The sequence below is a fragment of the Lepisosteus platostomus genome, chromosome 15 (assembly GCF_059453375.1).
Source record: "Lepisosteus platostomus isolate fLepPlt1 chromosome 15, fLepPlt1.hap1, whole genome shotgun sequence".
NCBI classification, from domain to species: Eukaryota; Metazoa; Chordata; class Actinopteri; order Semionotiformes; family Lepisosteidae; genus Lepisosteus; species Lepisosteus platostomus.
This window is the reverse complement of record NC_142625.1, coordinates 2,070,863-2,088,779: the sequence shown is the minus strand read 5'-3', so window position 1 is coordinate 2,088,779 and position 17,917 is coordinate 2,070,863. Positions and strand designations below refer to the sequence as shown.

The 17,917-nt window shown below is 48.3% G+C and overlaps 2 pseudogenes; both read right to left on the bottom strand.

Moving 5' to 3' along the window:
• Positions 1 to 4,180: 4,180 nt before the first annotated feature.
• Positions 4,181 to 4,358, bottom strand: LOC148647632 (U2 spliceosomal RNA; annotated as a pseudogene).
• Positions 4,359 to 17,091: 12,733 nt separating this feature from the next.
• On the bottom strand, positions 17,092 to 17,267 carry LOC148647631 (U2 spliceosomal RNA; annotated as a pseudogene).
• Positions 17,268 to 17,917: the final 650 nt, after the last annotated feature.

The following is a 17,917-nucleotide window of genomic DNA, read 5'->3' as shown; positions in this document are numbered from 1 at the left end:
ACACGTCTCCGATCCGAGATGCGCTTCTTGCAGGAAGCAAAAGGAGAAGCGCCTCTCAGCCAAAAACTCAAAAACGCTAAGATGCTTGATTTTGTCTCCGAGTCCCCTGCTGTTGATAGAGCAGAGGGTGCACTCTCGCTCAGTAGGTTGTCTTCAGAACCCTGGACCCAGGAGGCCCTCCAGGTCACCCTCCGATCTTTCTCCACGAGGCGTTATCTCCAGGTCAGGTATCATGGGGGAGAAGCCCACGGAAGAATTCTCCTCCGGCGCCGGTACACCACTGAGGGCCATTGAGGAGTCCGAATCCGGATCGGGTGGTCTCGCTAATTGCAAACCAGAGTCAAAGCCAATCGCCCCGTCCCCGGGCACTGCGTCCCGGGGGCATGCAACAGAGTCGACGGCGGTTACTGCCCCCCCATCTTCGCGGGTAAGTTGGGGGGGTCCTCTCACCTCCTCTTCCCCTCCTTCTGCCGGGCCTGGGTCTTTCGGAGGGTCGTTGTTCTCCTCCTCAGCTGGACTTCCCACTGACTCTTCATCAGAACTTGAGTCTTCCTCCATTCCTTGACTCACGTCTGAGTAAGTGTCTCCCACCTTCTGAGACTGCCCCTCGGAATCAGAGTGGTCATCGTCCGCCATTCCGGCCTCGTCCTCCAACGGGATGTCGTTCTCCTTCGACTTTTTCTCTGCCACCTCAGAGCTGTCTTCGTCAGAGGCGATTCTCACCCTTTTCGTCTTCTTCTTTCTCCTCTTCTTCTGTATCACCCAGCCAGGTTCCGTGGATTCTTCCTCCCCGGATTCCTCAGTCTACCTCTGCTTCTGCAGACCAGAGAGGCGGCCCTGAAGATCTGCTAGGGTCACCTGGGGCTCCAAGTCCGAGTCCTGCGGCGGTGCCTCAGTGTTTGCCTCCTGGGGGGCAGGACCTAAGTTCAGGTAAACCTCGCCGTCGTCTCGCCTCCTCATTCTCGTTGATGGTCCGGCCTGCTCCTCTCCCCCGCCTGCGACTACGGACGCAAAGGTCTTAATTTTCTTGGGGTGGCCTTGCTCCCCACACAAATTGCACACCATAGCCTCCCGGCAAGCCACTGCCGCGTGCCCAACCTGCCCGCAACGTCTGCAGAGCTTTTCTATACAGTCCGCCACCAAATGACCTTCCTGACCACATTTTCTACACGTTTTAGGCTGACCGGAATAGCTCAGATAACCCCTGTTTGGCCCAATGTAGAAGGACGCTGGGGGGTGGAGGACCCCCCCAGGTGAGGTCTTGCTAGGCATTCAAAGTCGAGTAGCTGCTAGTCATTTTGGCTAATTAGGTCCAGGATTTCTGGACTTTTCCTTCTCCCTCTTTGATATAGGCCTGGAGTTCATATGCACACCTTACCACGTCCTCCTTCTTTCCCTCGAGACCCATTCCCAGCACTTCCCTTCCGCTGTGGTCAAAACTAGGTTTGACACTACCAAATTGTCTCAGGATTTCTTTGATTTTTTCAAAACCCTGTGGGGTATCTCACTCTTCTCGATACCAGGAGGAATGGTTCAGGAAAGCACTGGAGGTCTCGAGGTCAAGTCTGTAGAGGCTCCCCGACTGTCGCACTCTACGGCGCAAGTCATCATACCGTCTTTGACGGTCCCTCTTGGCCATGTCTCCTGCCTTTTGATTTTCCCTGTCCTTCAGTATGTCTAGCAGAGCTCGTTATGCATCCATAGCTGTGTTAAGGTCCCTACTCGTGATCTTAATGAGGTTATTACCCTCCAATTCAAAAATAACACCCTCCTGTACTAATGCAGACAAACTGGGGCAAGAGGACTGATCAATCTGCCCCTCTTCATCTATCTTTTGCTCCGCTAAAAAGTCTTCTGTCACTGCGGCCATAACCACTACAGCCCCACAGGGCTGCTTGCTATGCCCCAGATCTCCCTCCACCTGCTTATCAGGCTCAGGGCTAGTCTGAGGGGCTGTCTCTGCTACTACCTCAGGGGTAGAGTCCTCCTCACTGCTCTTCCCCCCCCTTCCAGTTTCCTCTTTGCAGCCCCACCCGACCATTCCATTCCCCCCTCCCTTTCCCCCATAGTCTGTTGGAGAGTGTTCATAATGCATGGTCTCCAAATTTCTGGCAGTCCGATCCGCTATGTCCTCCACCACTGCAAAACCCTCCTCCAGGTCTACCTCCGAGCTTAAAGCGGGTTCTCTGTCCTCAGCTTCTCGGTCTGCCACCGGTTTCTGCCCATCGTCATCTGTCAGTCCCCCAGGCGTTTCTTCTTCCATCTCCCCCGTCTCCCCGGTCTCCTCCTCCCTGTCCTCTGCACCTGGAACAGAAATGGTCGAGCAAGGCCCAGCAGCCTCAGGCACGCCCCCTGCCGCTCCCCTGCTTACCGAATCGTGGCTCAAGGGGCAGTCCTTATACAAATGATCTTCCACCCCACACAGGTTGCAGGTCCTCGCCGCCTTGCACTCAGCACCCTGGTGTCCCGCCCTGCCACATCGCTTGCAGACTGTCTCCCTCCAGTTGGCTGCAAAATGTCCTTCTCCTCCGCATCTCCTGCAGGTTAGCGGCTGTCCCGGGTAGTTGACGTAACCCCGGTTCACCCCAATAAAAAACATTGCAGGAGGATGTAGGTAACCATTCTCTTGGGCACTAAGGGTCCTCAAACGGACAAAATACCGGAACTTCCCCGACCAATAGCCGTTCCTGTCATTTATTCTTACGCCTTTTGCAGTTACATCCACAAACCGTTTCAGGAACACCTCTATGTCCTCTTCCGGCACGTAGGGATTGAACATCTGAACGACTAAAGGCCTGTTTTCTCTCACAAACAAAGGCTCAATGATGTAATCGCTCAGGGGCTTCTCATTTCTCTTAGCCTTCGCCATCTCCCACACTCTGTGGCAGACCACTCTATTCACAAGAAACAAGTCATACGTTTTCTTTCCCAGAAAGTCTTGTAAACAATAAACATCAGTGGGGCTTAAACCGAAAACTCCACGAACTATGTCGTCACCGAAGATTCCCCTGTCTCTCAAGGCCCGTTCCCCCAATTCTGCTTTCTGCACAAACCGAATTGTGTGCCGGAACTGACCTTCCCTGCTGCCAGCGCCCTCTGATGGTCTTCCACCCGAACTTCTCGCTGAAGCAGCAGCAGTCGCATAGCTTCTCCCACCTTCCTTCTCCGGTCCTTTTTCAGGTCTTCCTTCTCTGCCACCAGGGCCCTTTAATGGTCTTCCCGCCACACTGCTCACCGAAGCTGCAGCTGCCACATAAACTCTCCCTCCTTCCTTCTCAGGTCCTCTTCCAGGTCTTCTACCCTCTTCTCTGGCCAGGGTCCTCCCTGCCGTAGCAAAAGCAACGTCAGGAGCCGGCTCCATCCCTCCGTCCTCTCCGCTCCGCCGCTCCCTCTGGTAAGTCGCAGGAAAAAAAAGGCTGCAGCCGCCGCCGCCGCTCTCCTCTCTCCTCTCCATCGCTGCTATCTCGTCCCCCAGCCCAGTCGTCAAGCCGCATACTTTTCGGAACTGAGCCAAAAGGCCGAGAAGCGATGCCCCCAAAGGCACGGACCGACGCGCGGGCGTGCCGCTGGCGCACAGTGGCGCAGGCCGACTCCTCTGGAGCCCAGGACCCGCGCAGCTGCCGGCCTCCCTGCAGCCAGAGGCCTGCCGCCGGACTCTGCTCCCCCTCTCTCTTGCCTGCATGCCTGCCTGCCTTCCTGCCAGTCCCGGCCGGGGGCCCTGCTCTTTGATCTTCTGTCAACGGCCCGACAACGACCGCAGCCGCAGGGGGCGCCAGCCGCCCGGCCTCCTTAGCTTAGGCCCCTCCCACCGGCAGCTGCTGTGCCCAACCGGCTGCAAGCGCAAGCTGAGCGCCAGCACCTGCGGGCAGAGGCAAGGGGCAGCTCTCTGTCGGGAGGGAGGGACGGGGACGCACGCACACACGCCTGCCTGCCTGCCGAAAAGAAAGAAAGGTGGATACACTAAGTTTTTTGGAGGGAAAACGCACGGGGGCCGGCCTGCTTGCCGAGAGAGTCGAGACGCGGGAAAGCACACGGAGGGAGCACGGGAACGGAGACGGGGAGGGGGAGAGAGAGAGACAGACGCAGAGACACACAGATGGACGAGAGACGAGACCGGAGAAGGAGCTCCAGTCCACCTCGCTTGCTTGCTAGCTACGTCTGTCTTTTCACCCCTGAGAGAAGGTGGTGCACCGCTCCCGGAGGCGCTGCAATACCGGGCCGATGCGTGGAGAGGACGGAGCAAACTCCTGATCCAGCTCCCTTTTCCAAAAATCAGTTTAATATGTGGTCCCCCAATTGGGGGACGTATCAGATATTATACTGATAAGAACAGATTTTTTTTTATTACAAAAAGCAAACCTTCAAATATAAACATAAACAAATCACAAATCCCAAACAACCAAAATTCACATTAGTCATAAATCAAAGACAACCAACCTTATAACACAAACCCAAGCATAATACAAAAGCAATAGATCCATTAAGCACTTCTTTTTTCTAACAATAATTCCCATTCAACTTATCAACAAAATTGTTACTCAACAAAATCATAACAAAACAAATCTGCTCAAATCCCACTACATAACCCCAAACCCCTCTCATCTCCATAATCCCGCCCGTTATGCTAATTAACCAAAATCTTCATTCCCAAATTTACAATTTGCTCATTTTCCTAACCCCATTATATACAACCAGCGTCCCATCCCAATTTCCAAAACAATTCCCCCCACAACATCACCCTATTTACATTTTCACCCCTTATACAAATTATTCCAACAATCAAATTCATATCACAAACAGTACAATAATTTTGTTACACTAATACCAATTCGGTCAAAAACAATACACAGCAAATCAGTATCACAGTTCATCATTATTCATTTCCACCATTCCCCTCATAATCCCACCCCTTATGCAATTGTAACCCTGACTTCTAAAAGTCACTTCAAACCTTTTAGTAAACAAATAAACCCTTCCATCTTTCTTTTGCAGCATGGTATCCCCTTTTCCTTACATCCAATGTTAACTCATTTCTAATTCTGTACAAGAGACTGTTATATAAACCCACCTCACTTGTATGTACCCCGTTTTTGCCCAATTTATTCCGTGCTCTCCATAATTCCAGTTTCACCATGCTTATTAATATCCATAACATTACACCAACCCCACGTGAATAAGTACCCTTCTTTATTCCGTACAATATCATTTGCAGAGTAACTACAAATCTCGGTACCAATTTCTCAAACACTACATTGCACATTTCCCACATCCTTCTTGCATACTCACATTCCAAAAATACATGGTTTATGGTCTCCTGTTGTTTACATAGTGCTCTAGGACATGTTCTCTGCAAGGTCAACTTGTGCCTATATAAAACGTCGCGCACCGGGAGCCGCTGCCAGGCTATGAGCCAGTTCAGGTCCATCAATTCGTGGCTCAATTCTTTGGGTTGTATTTGACCACATACTTCATCTGGCAATCCACCAACCAACTCCATTCTGTCCTTTGTTGCAGCTTCTTCGTATAATACTCTGTGATTGAGCAGCAATGCGGCCTCTACCCCATTTGCATGTCGTTGGATCCACACCGTGGATATTGAGATGCGTGAACAAACGGCGTTTTAAGAGCAACACACAAAGAAACCACAAATACACAGTTAATCTACATAGGCAAGTTTGGAACTCCCCTTTCCCAATAGGTCTAAACATGTCAGTTCTCTTTATATATTCATATTTTTTCCCCCATATGAACCAAAAAGTCTCTCTTATTAAATATCTGTTTAATATCGGGTATACCGCTGCCAAATAACTCAAGACCGACAAAACTTCAATCTTGATTACAAGCACTTTACCTATATGAGTCAAACTTTTATTTGACCACTGGCCTAGTCTTACTCTCACCTTTTCCAATTTCTCTAGCCAGTTATAGTTGGCCACATTCCCTTCCTTAAAGTGAACTCCCAGTATCTGCATTGGATCTCTACAGACTTGAAGTCCGCTCACTCTATCTTGCCTGTCTCTCCATTTCCTGAAAAATTTGATTTTACTCTTCTCTTTATTCAACCTAGCACCAGAAGCCGCAGCAAAAAGCTCGAAAAGCTCCAGCGCCCTCTGCAGGTCAGCGTCAGAAGACATGAACAGAGTTAAATCATCAGCATATAGGGCTATCTTGGCCCTTTGTCCACCACCCCCAGGTATCAATATCCCCTCCACTTTCGGGTCTAGACACACTAAACGGGCGTAGGCTTCAATGTAAATGACAAAAAGCAAAGGAGAAAGAGGGCATCCCTGCCTTACCCCTGAGTTCTGCCAAACCATATTTCCAATATACCCGTTTATTAAGCTCTTACTTCCCACTTCTGTGTAAAAGGTCTGAATCCATCTAATGAAGGTTGGGCCAAACCCCATCCGCTCCATCACCTTCCACAAGGAAGAGTGGGAGACCCTGTCAAAGGCCTTTTCCAGGTCCAGATTTACTAACATAAGAGACAGCTCCCTTTGTCCTGTCCAAGCTATTAAATCCCTTATCAATTGTAAGGTCCAATTTATTTTTCGACCCTGAACCCCACACGTTTGCTCTATGCCAATAACTGATGGTAGTACCCTTTTTAGTCTATTGACGAGCACTTTGGCAAAGAGCTTGTAGTCCGTGCACAAAAGTGTCAACGGTCTCCAATTCTTTAAGTCAGTAGCCCTTCCCTTTTTAAACAGCAATGTTAAAATCCCTGTCCTCATCGAAGTCCCCATATGCCCCTTTTTAAAAATCTCATTCATAACCTGAAGCAGCACATCACTCAACTCATCCCAAAACGTAACATAAAACTCAGCAGGTATGCCGTCGACACCGGGCACCTTACCCTTTTTCATGTCACTCTTGACCTCGTTTAATTCCTTTAAAGTAGGGTTCTTCTATGCTCAGCCTCTCCTTCTCTGTCACTGTTTGTGACACCTTTCCCAACACTCTTTGTACTGCTTCCTCTTTTATTTCCTGATCTGTAAAAAGTTCTTGGTAAAACTCAAGTGCCACTTCTCTGTCTGACACCAACTGTCCTGAATGATTCTGTATCCCCTCCATCACCCTCCTTCTCTGCCTTTTCCGCAAACAATTGAACTGAAATGTTGAACAAGTTTCCGAATACTGCAATTTATCTATATGTAACTTAAATAGATATTTGCGTGCTCTTTTCTCGTAGTAATCCCTCAATTTCCTTTTTTTGTGTATAAATCTCTTCTAAGTCAACGGGTAAACCTTCGTTGCTTTTCTCATATAGACGGTTCAAACTCTTGCAATACTCTCCCTTCTTTCCTTTCCGCTATCTGTCTTTTCATGCAGTATTCCCTTGTTTCTTTCTGAATCCACCTTTTAACTGATTCCCACCACTTTAAAATGGTAGATTGCCTACACCTTGTTCTTTTCCACATTGCCACCTTCCTCCTTATTAGTTCCCTATATTCAGCATCTTCTAGGATCTCAGTGTTAAGTTTCCAGAACCCTTTTCCAAACTTAATACCAGTACCAGCAATTTCAACCATCAAAATGTCATGATCAGAATGCCAAAAGGGAGATTTTTAAGAACTTTATTTTCTTTTCACAAAAAAATACAGGAAATCACAAATCAGAAAGCTTTACATTAATATACATACTTAAAACAGTATATATGATCACATCTCATTACATTTTGACACGGTAACAGTTACATAGCAACAATTTTCTTTTTTTCTGGTGCAAATCACATTCTTTATTTAAACATGATAATGTTTTTCACAGTTTCTTGAGATGTTGACCTATGCTCTCTATTTCCCACAGATTTTCTGCTTCCTCCCTCCCTTCTCTCCACAGATCTCTGAGGTAATAGTTCTCTCGGGTGATGAACAGGGCCAGGCTACCTGCTGCCTTGACTGGGACCTCGATGCCTTTGAACAGCCCCATGTTCCTCACTCTCCACAGGGCCTCTTTCCCACTGTTCACCACGGCCCAGATCCTGTCAAACACGTCAGGAGGAAGCTTGACAGGAGAGATGCCGTATCTAACGAAAGCAGCGGTCAGGGTAAATTGGGGCGAGAGAGCCTGCAACCAATCTTCAAACTGGGCCCAGAAGGCCTTAGCAAAAAAGCAGGACCACAGGAGATGGGTCACAGTCTCCTCCTCGCCGCAGCCCACCCTAACGCAGCGAGGGCTGGGGGTGAGGCCCCTACGGTACAAGAAAGTTCGTACCGGTAAGCACTGGTGGACGACACTCCAGGCTAAATCTCTGTGAATGTTGCACAGAAATTTAGAGGATGTGTGTTTCCACACCTTCCTTGTTTGGGCTGATGTTAAAATGCCCACAGGGGTCTGCCTATTGTTCTGGGGTGCTACGAAATCTTCCAGTTTTTGGACGCTGACATCTCGGAGGGGAATATGGCCAATTGGGTGAGATCTTAAACTTTTAACTGTCCCATAAATTGCAGGGCATGTGTCAGAGAGTGGGACGTCCAGCTTGGGTCTGACACCCCACACTCTGAACACCTCCCTACCTACCCAGAGCCTGGAAAAATAAGTCCAGGTACGCGCTGCAGGTGCTGTTGCAAAGCCTCTCAGCACAGAGGCCAGGAAAATGCACAGCAGCTTCGTAGCAATATCTGGGACAGACTTCCCCCCTGAGGGTAGCGGCCTGTACATTATTTCCCTTCTGAGTCTTTCCTGCTTCCCACCCCATAGAAATTGAAACATCAATCTCCTCAGCACCGCCGCAACACGGTGTGGGATTGGGAAGGTAGAAGCCAGAAAATTCAAGACAGGCAAGAGCTCGGCTTTGATGACCAGCACCTTCCCTGTCATGGTGAGGTCTCGGTCCTTCCATTGCATCAGTTTTTTGTTTAAGATTGGCAATTTGTTCTGCCAATTTACTGTTCCCATCTCTTCTCCAAAATACACCCCCAGGACCTTAATTCTCTTCTCTTGCAGCCTGAGATCATGTCCTTCTTTTGGCTCCCTCCAGTTCTGATAAAAAATCTCACTCTTAGATTTGTTAATTTTTGCGGAGGAAGCCAAAGAGAACCGATCACAGCACTGCAGAGCTCTGCTAATTGAGGCATTGTCAGAGAGGAGCAGGGTGACGTCATCCATGTATAGAGATGTCTTTACCTCTCCTCCCCCACTTCCAGGCACTGGTATCCCATTAATGGCCTGATCCTGGCGCAAGGCACAGGCTAAGGGCTCCATAGCCAAAACGAATAACAAGGGGGATAATGGGCAGCCCTGCCTCACCCCTGAACAGACTTCAAAGGGGCGTGATCTATTGCCATTAACCATGACTCTGCTGTTGCTACCTGTGTACAGCAGGTTAATCCACTTTCTCATGATGGGGCCAAACTTCATGTGCTCAAGTACCGATGTTAAGTACTGCCGGTTTAGGCGGTCAAAGGCCTTTTCTAGGTCTACACCTAAAATGCACAGAGGGAGGGAGCGATCCTCAGAGTACAGACAGACATCCCTCAACAAGGCCAGGTTGTCGCTCATCAGGCGTCCTGCTATCCCACAAGTCTGTTCTTTCCCTACCAGTGAGGCCACTACATTTTGTAGGCGCAGGAAAAGGGCTTTGGACAGGATCTTAGTGTCCACGCCTAACAGGCTGAGGGGTCTCCAGTTCTTTATGTCATTTTTTGCTCCTTTCTTAAACAAGAGAGAGATAGTGCCTTCTCTTAAGGAGTCAGGCAGCAATTCTGTCTTGTAGCTTTCCTCGAATAGGAGCAGTAGCGGATCCTGAAGCAGATCCCAAAAGGTGCAATAAAATTCTTTAGGGAGCCCGTCAGCACCCGGAGTTTTCCCCTTCTGTAAGCTCTCCATAGCCTGTCTCAGCTCTTCTACTGTCAAATCCCTCTCAAGTACTTCCCTATCTTCTTCACTCAAAATGTTTTCTAGCTTTGAGGTAAAAAAATGAATATCTTCATCCTTTACCTCTGTAGAGCTGTACAGTCTTGAGTAGAAGGCCTCGGTGCAGGAGAGGATAGCACTCGGCTCTGTTCTCTCTCGTCCCTCCTCATCAACTACACTTTCCATGACAGTCTTGGAGCCTACCACTTTCCTGAAAAAGAAGCGAGTACACTTCTCATTTTCTTCCAAGAACTGCACTCTGCTTCTTAACAGCACTCCTCGACTACTTTCTTCGGCTATGCTCCGGATGTCCTTTTTTAAAAGGGCGATATCCTCGAGCACATCGAAGCCACTGTGCAGCATCGTGTAGAGACGCTGCAGCTGCCTCTGTTTCCTGGCTAGCACTCCTCACCGTCTGGCAGCAGCCTTCCTTCCCTCAGCCATGAAAAAGGCCTTTGTCCTCACCTTCACCTCCTCCCACTACTCTCCTACTGACCCGTACAGACACTGCAAGGACAGCCACTGTGATAGTTTATCCTTGTAGCGGGATACTACCCCCTCGTTCTCTAGCAGCTTTGTGTTGAGTTTCCAGAGGCCTGGGCCAAAGACAGTCCCGCCCTGGAGTTCCACTCTACACCCTAAAGCCTGATGATCTGAGAAGAAGACAGGCTGAAGAGTGACCCCAACAACTTTCACTCTCTCTGAGACAAAGCAATAGTCAATTCTGGAGCTGCTATTCCTCCCTGACCATGTATATCCTGCTGTTGTGGGATATATACATCTATATGTGTCTGAGAGTTTAAAGTCTTGAACTAAGTTTTGCAGGGCCAGTGAGCTGGAATCCAATTTTATCGGCGAGCTAGACTGCCTGTCTGTGTGCTCTAAGATACAATTAAAATCCCCTCCCACTATCACGTCTGTGCTGCATAACAATAGGGGGGGAGAGTGCCTTGAGTAGCTCCACCCTTCCTCCTACGTCAGTAGGGCAATACACATTGATTAGCCGCAGGTTAACGGTCCCCCATTCCACATCCACACACAGCAACCTGCCATCTATGACCCTCTGAATACTTTTCAATTTGAATGCCCATCCTTTGAAAAGAATGGCCACGCCAGAGGCTCTGTTGTTATTGTCCCCTGACCAAACAGAAGGCCCTTTATCCCACCTATCTTCAAAGCTTTTATACCTCTCTTGATAGGCTAAAGCACACTCCTGCAACATCAACACATCTCCCTCTCTCTGCTGGAGGTAATCAAAGACAGACTGGCATTTAACTCTGTCATTGATACCTCTTGTGTTAAGAGAAATTGTTAAGAGCCATATTACATAAGAAAGTGGAACCAGTCTTTACAAAACACATTTCTCTTCGGTCTCACCTGTTACCTTTTTCTTTTTCTTTTTCTTCTTACCAATTTCCTGCCAGCCATCCTCTGAATGAGCCTTCATCAGGGTGGCAGCAGTAAAAGCGTTCACAGAGTCCATTTCAAGGAAGGGGGTAGAGGGAGGGGTGGAGAGGTTCCAGCTGTCCCCATCGCCATGCTCTCCTTCCTCCTCGCTCGGGGAGAAAACAGTCATTTTTTCTTTTCCTCAAGTCCAGCTCCTGGGAGCACTGAGGGGAAAGGGGTGCAGCCGATGCACCAGTCTCCTCTTCCCCCTCACCCACCAGCTGCTGCAGATCCTCCGTGATGGACTGGATGGAGGAGAGGAGGGCATCTGTAGCACTTGCAGAGTCTGAGAAAAGCAGCTCCGCTGAATCCTGGGTATCCTCGCTGGACCCGCTCCACCGGGGGGCCCCACACTGGCCCTCGTTCTGAGGAGCAGGAGTGGGGGAGGGGTCCTCGCTGTTCTCGGGGGTTTTCAAACCAGATGTTAACACACTCCTTATCCCCAAGTCTCTTGATGCAAAGATCTATCAAACCATATTGCCCTAACAGTTTGTGCATACACCTTACGTCCGGGCTGTCCTTATCTTTCAAATCAATATTGAAATCTCCTCCCATAACCACTTTCTTATTCGTTAAACAAAAGGGGGCAAATTCGCATAAAAGGTAGAGCGCTGTGCCGCCACTGCCGGAGCATACACACACACAAACCGGAAACTCACTCCACTCACAACAACATCAACACTCATTAGCCTACCGGCCACGCCCACTTCACTTCTTTCCACTACAAAGTCGTGTGTCCCAAACAGAATTCCGATGCCCGTTGAATGGACTCCTCCCACACTCCATCTGGAAGTTCCTTTGTCCCATTCGCCTGTGAAAGACTCCACATCCCTGTTATTTTTTAAGTGCACTTCTTGCAAAAAACAAACGGTAAATTCCAAGGACTTCAAATAACTGAAAACTGCTGCTCTTTTAATCCTATCCCTCAAACTCCTTACGTTAAGTGTTAAAATCTTCATCATAGATTAATTGGCTTAACAATATCCTACCTTCGTCCATTTTCTTGCGAGAAATATGAACCGTATAAACACCTCCTTACTTTCTTCTTCACTCGTCCCACTTATCAACAGCCCTGTCAGCTTTTCTCTATTTTCCGCTTCTATTTTTACATTTTTGTACTCTTTTAACATTTTCCCAATGCCCCCCGCTTCAGTAGGGTATACTACATTCCCGTTTGCCAACTTACATGAACTTAGGAACTCCTTGGGGACAGTCAACTTAACCTTTGCACCCTCCCGCCTTCTATTTCTTTTCTGTTCGAAATTAGCCTCGACTATCTCTACCTCTTTCACCCATTCCCTCACTAAATCTTCTAATTGATACCTCTTTACTCGCAGCTCGTTAGTGTCTTCTGCATAGATCTGAAATGTATTTATTTCACCCGAAATCACTACCGGTCTTAAATTAATACCCTTTTCCCCAAAAACAGACCCGTCAAAGGACTCAGGCCATGCAACAGTTGCTGTTTCGTCGTCCCATCTGCAATAACTCCTGAAACTCGGAGGTAAACGCTTCGAACCAAACTTCTTTCTCTTTCTCAGTCACTCCACCAGGTAAGTTGATGTCTTGAGTTAGCGTTTGCAGGGATGAATCCAATGGTGACAGAGATGATTGACACGCAGGCTGGCCCTTCCCACCTCTCTTCCAAGGTAGGCATCGGGATTGCAATGCCTTTGCTTTGCTCAGACGGATCCCGCCACATCTCTGAACTTCTTCCGTACTTCTTCCTACCTTCTTACCCGGGTCTTCCTCCGATTCCCCATGTTTCCTTTTGGTATTACACTTCTGATGAATCTCCTCCCCCTCTCCTTCCTCCATTCTGTCCCCCCAACTTATTTCATCCACTGCCTTCTTCATTAACTCTAATCCCGGCACACCTCTTGAAGTCTCAGCTTCCTGATTGTCCATAGAAGGGCTTACGTTCAGTATATTCCCCTGATTACTTTCTGCCTGGGTCTGTTCTTTATCCACTTCAACACTCACAGATATGTCCATACTGTCCAAATCCCCTTCCGTTATATTCTCATGCCTGTTCTCCGGAGCGCTTAAGGCTGAATGCGCCTCCGCGGCACCACGTACAACCTCTGCATAGTTCCTCTTTCTTTTATCACAGTCTTTAAACGTGTGCCCCACCCCCCCACACAGGTTGCACCTAACTTCCTCTGCGCACTCAGCCATCCAATGTCCCACTCCTTCACATTTCCTGCATACCTTTTCCCTACAATCAATAGCACGCTGGTCGGGTTTCCTGCAGCGTCTACATACTGAAGGCTGCCCATAGTAATATAGGTAGCCATTATTAGAGCCAATCGAAAAGGTTGCTGGGGGGTGTAAAAGACCATCCGGGGAATTTGCATCAAAGCGGAGTCTCACTCTATACCGATTCTTCCCTGTCCAAACTCTTTTCCTATCAATCACTTTAGTCCCGAATCCCTGTATATCAACGAACCTCTTCAAGAAAAAGATGACATCTTCCTCTGGGACATACGGGTTGAACATCGTAACCGTTAAGGTTCTCAATTCCCGGGCAAAGAGGGGTTCTATTATATAATCCGCAAATGGCTTAACATCCTTCCTCAAATTATCAGTATTCCATATCTTCGTTGCTAGATCTTCAGTATACAATGAAAGATCAAAGAACCTCTTACCAGGAAAATCCTGCAAACAGAAGATATCCTCGGGCTCCAACTTCAAGGCTTTGAACAGCACCTCTTCTTCAAAGGTATCCCTTGAGTCCAGTTCTGTCTTCTCACCTCCAGCCCGTAGCACAAAATGCACAGCGTGCCTCACTCGTCCTTCTCGTGTTCTTGATGCTTCCTCCATCATGGGGAAAAAAAAAGGCCGGAAACCTCCAACTCTGAGTAAATACTTCCAGGAAAGTCCTTGAAGCGCGATCCCTGTCTCTCTCTCCCCCCCGGCCAAGACCAAGCTGCGGACAAGCCGATTTCGATTTTTAAGAACTTTATTTTCTTTTCACAAAAAAATACAGGAAATAACAAATCGGAAAGCTTTACATAAATATACAAACTTAAAACAGTATATATGATCACATCTCATTACATTTTGACACGGTAACAGTTACATAGCAACAATTTTCTTTTTTTCTGGTGCAAATCACATTCTTTACTTAAACATGATAATGTTTTTCACAGTTTCTTGAGATATTGACCTATGCTCTCTATTTCCCACAGATTTTCTGCTTCCTCCCTCCCTTCTCTCCACAGATCTCTGAGGTAATAGTTCTCTCGGGTGATGAACAGGGCCAGGCTACCTGCTGCCTTGACTGGGACCTCAATGCCTTTGAACAGCCCCATGTTCCTCACTTTCCCACTTTTCACCACGGCCCAGATCCTGTCAAACACGTCAGGAGGAAGTTTGACAGGAGAGATGCCGTATATGACGAAAGCAGCGGTCAGGGTAAATTGGGGCGAGAGAGTCTGCATCCAATCTTCAAACTGTGCCCAGAAGGCCTTAGCAAAAAAGCAGGACCACAGGAGATGGGTCACAGTCTCCTCCTCGCAGCAGCCCACCCTAACGCAGCGAGGGCTGGGGGTGAGGCCCCTACGGTACAAGAAAGTTCGTACCGGTAAGCACTGGTGGACGACACTCCAGGCTAAATCTCTGTGAATGTTGCACAGAAATTTAGAGGATGTGTGTTTCCACACCTTCCTTGTTTGGGCTGATGTTAAAATGCCCACAGGGGTCTGCCTATTGTTCTGGGGTGCAACGAAATCTTCCAGTTTTTGGACGCTGACATCTCGGAGGGGAATATGGCCAATTGGGTGAGATCTTAGAAAACTTTTAACTGTCCCATAAATTGCAGGGCATGTGTCAGAGTGGGACGTCCAGCTTGGGTCTGACACCCCACACTCTGAACACCTCCCTACCTACCCAGAGCCTGGAAAAATAAGTCCAGGTACGCGCTGCAGGTGCTGTTGCAAAGCCTCTCAGCACAGAGGCCAGGAAAATGCACAGCAGCTTCGTAGCAATATCTGGGACAGACTTCCCCCTGAGGGTAGCAGCCTGTACATTATTTCCCTTCTGAGTCTTTCCTGCTTCCCACCTCATAGAAATTGAAACATCTCCACAGCACCGCCGCAACATGGTGTGGGATTGGGAAGGTAGAAGCCAGAAAATTCAAGACGGGCAAGAGCTCGGCTTTGATGACCAGCACCTTCCCCGTCATGGTGAGGTCTCGGTCCTTCCATTGCATCAGTTCTTTGTTTAAGATTGGCAATTTGTTCGGCCAATTTACTGTTCCCATCTCTTCTCCAAAATACACCCCCCAGGACCTTAATTCTTTTCTCTTGCAGCCTGAGATCATGTCCTTCTTTTGGCTCCCTCCAGTTCTGATAAAAAATCTCACTCTTAGATTTGTTAATTTTTGCGGAGGAAGCCAAAGAGAACCGATCACAGCACTGCAGAGCTCTGCTAATTGAGGCATTGTCAGAGAGGAGCAGGGTGACGTCATCCATGTATAGAGATGTCTTTACCTCTCCTCCCCTACTTCCAGGCACTGGTATCCCATTAATGGCCTGATCCTGGCGCAAGGCACAGGCTAAGGGCTCCATAGCCAAAATGAATAACAAGGGGGATAATGGGCAGCCCTGCCTCACCCCTGAACAGACTTCAAAGGGGCGTGATCTATTGCCATTAACCATTACTCTGCTGTTGCTACCTGTGTACAGCAGGTTAATCCACTTTCTCATGATGGGGCCAAACTTCATGTGCTCAAGTACCAATGTTAAGTACTGCCGGTTTAGGCGGTCAAAGGCCTTTTCTAGGTCTACACCTAAAATGCACAGAGGGAGGGAGCGATCCTCTGAGTACAGACAGACATCCCTCAACAAGGCCAGGTTGTCGCTCATCAGGCGTCCTGCTATCCCACAAGTCTGTTCTTCCCCTACCAGTGAGGCCCACTACATTTTGTAGGCGCAGGAAAAGGGCTTTGGACAGGATCTTAGTGTCCACGCCTAACAGGCTGAGGGGTCTCCAGTTCTTTGTCATTCTTTGCTCCTTTCTTAAACAAGAGAGAGATAGTGCCTTCTCTTAAGGAGTCAGGCAGCAATTCTGTCTTATAGCTTTCCTCGATTAGGAGCAGTAGCGGATCCTGAAGCAGATCCCAAAAGGTGCAATAAAATTCTTTAGGGAGCCCGTCAGCATCCGGAGTTTTCCCCTTCTGTAAGTTCTCCATAGCCTGTCTCAGCTCTTCTACTGTCAAATCCCTCTCAAGTACTTCCCTATCTTCTTCACTCAAAACAAGCCGCACACTTGATCTTAGCCAAAAGGCCGAGAAGCTATGCCCCCAAAGGCGCGGACCGACGCACGGGCGTTCCGCTGACGCACAGTGGCGCAGGACGACTCCTCTGGAGCCCGGTGGATATACTAAGTTTTTTGGAGGGAAGACGCCCGGCTGTCGAAAGGGGCACACACACACACACACACACACACACACACACACACACACACACACACACACACACACACACTTCACCTGCCTCCCTGGGAAAAGGCTGAAAAACCTAAGTTTTTTGGAGGGAAAACGCACGGGAGCCGAAAAGGGGGTCGGCCTGCTTGCCGAGAGAGTCGAGACACGGGAAACTGCACAGAGGGAGCACGGGAACGGAGACGGAGACGGGGAGGGGGGGAGAGAGAGAAAGAGAGAGAGACATAGACACACAGATGGACGAGACCCGAGAAGAAGGAGCTCCAGTCCACCTCGCTTGCTTGCTTGCTTGCTTGCTTGCTTGCTTGCTTGCTAGCTATGTCTGTCTTTTCACCGCTGAGAGAAGGTGGTGCACCGCTCCCGGAGGCGCTGCAATACTGGGCTGATGCGTGGAGAGGATGGAGCAAGCTCCTGATCCAGCTCCCTGTTCCAAAAATCCGTTTAATATGTGGTCCCCCGATGGGGGACGTATCAGATATTAAACTGATAAGAACAGATTTTTTTTTATTACAAAATTCATCACAATCAACACATAATCACAACAACAATGTTCTCCATAACAAAAATCAAACTCCTGTAAGGGAACAAAAAAACAAGCTTCAATACACACATCATTACCCTAACCCCACCCCTTATTCAAATGAGCACACACCCTTCAATAACAAAAACTCCTCTTATTTAAAACCGAGGGTCATCCTTTCTTTTCTAAATATCCATTAGGGATAAGTAATAGGTTTATTCCATGCTGAAAAAAAGAAGAAAGAGAACACAACGTACCCACCTGATCCATTAGGGATTTCCATTTCTCTTTTACTGCATGGTAGCTCCAATTACGCAAATCAGCTGTTATCATACATTTAACATTCCACACAACTTTGTTCCAAACACCCCTCACACTCCGCAACACCCCTTTCTTAACTAACACATTTCTGGCGGCCCACAATTCTAATTTAACACAACTAATCAAAAACCATAAAACAAACGCAGCCTTTTTTGTTCTCCCCCTCCCCCCAACACCATACATTATGGTCGCCAGATTGATTTTGAAACCTGTCTCCAATATCCCAACCAAAATGAACACTTCCCCCACACTCTGTGCAAAATTACAAAACCAAAAAACATGTTCAACCGACTCGACTGCTTGGCAATCCGCTCGTGGGCATCCGGCCT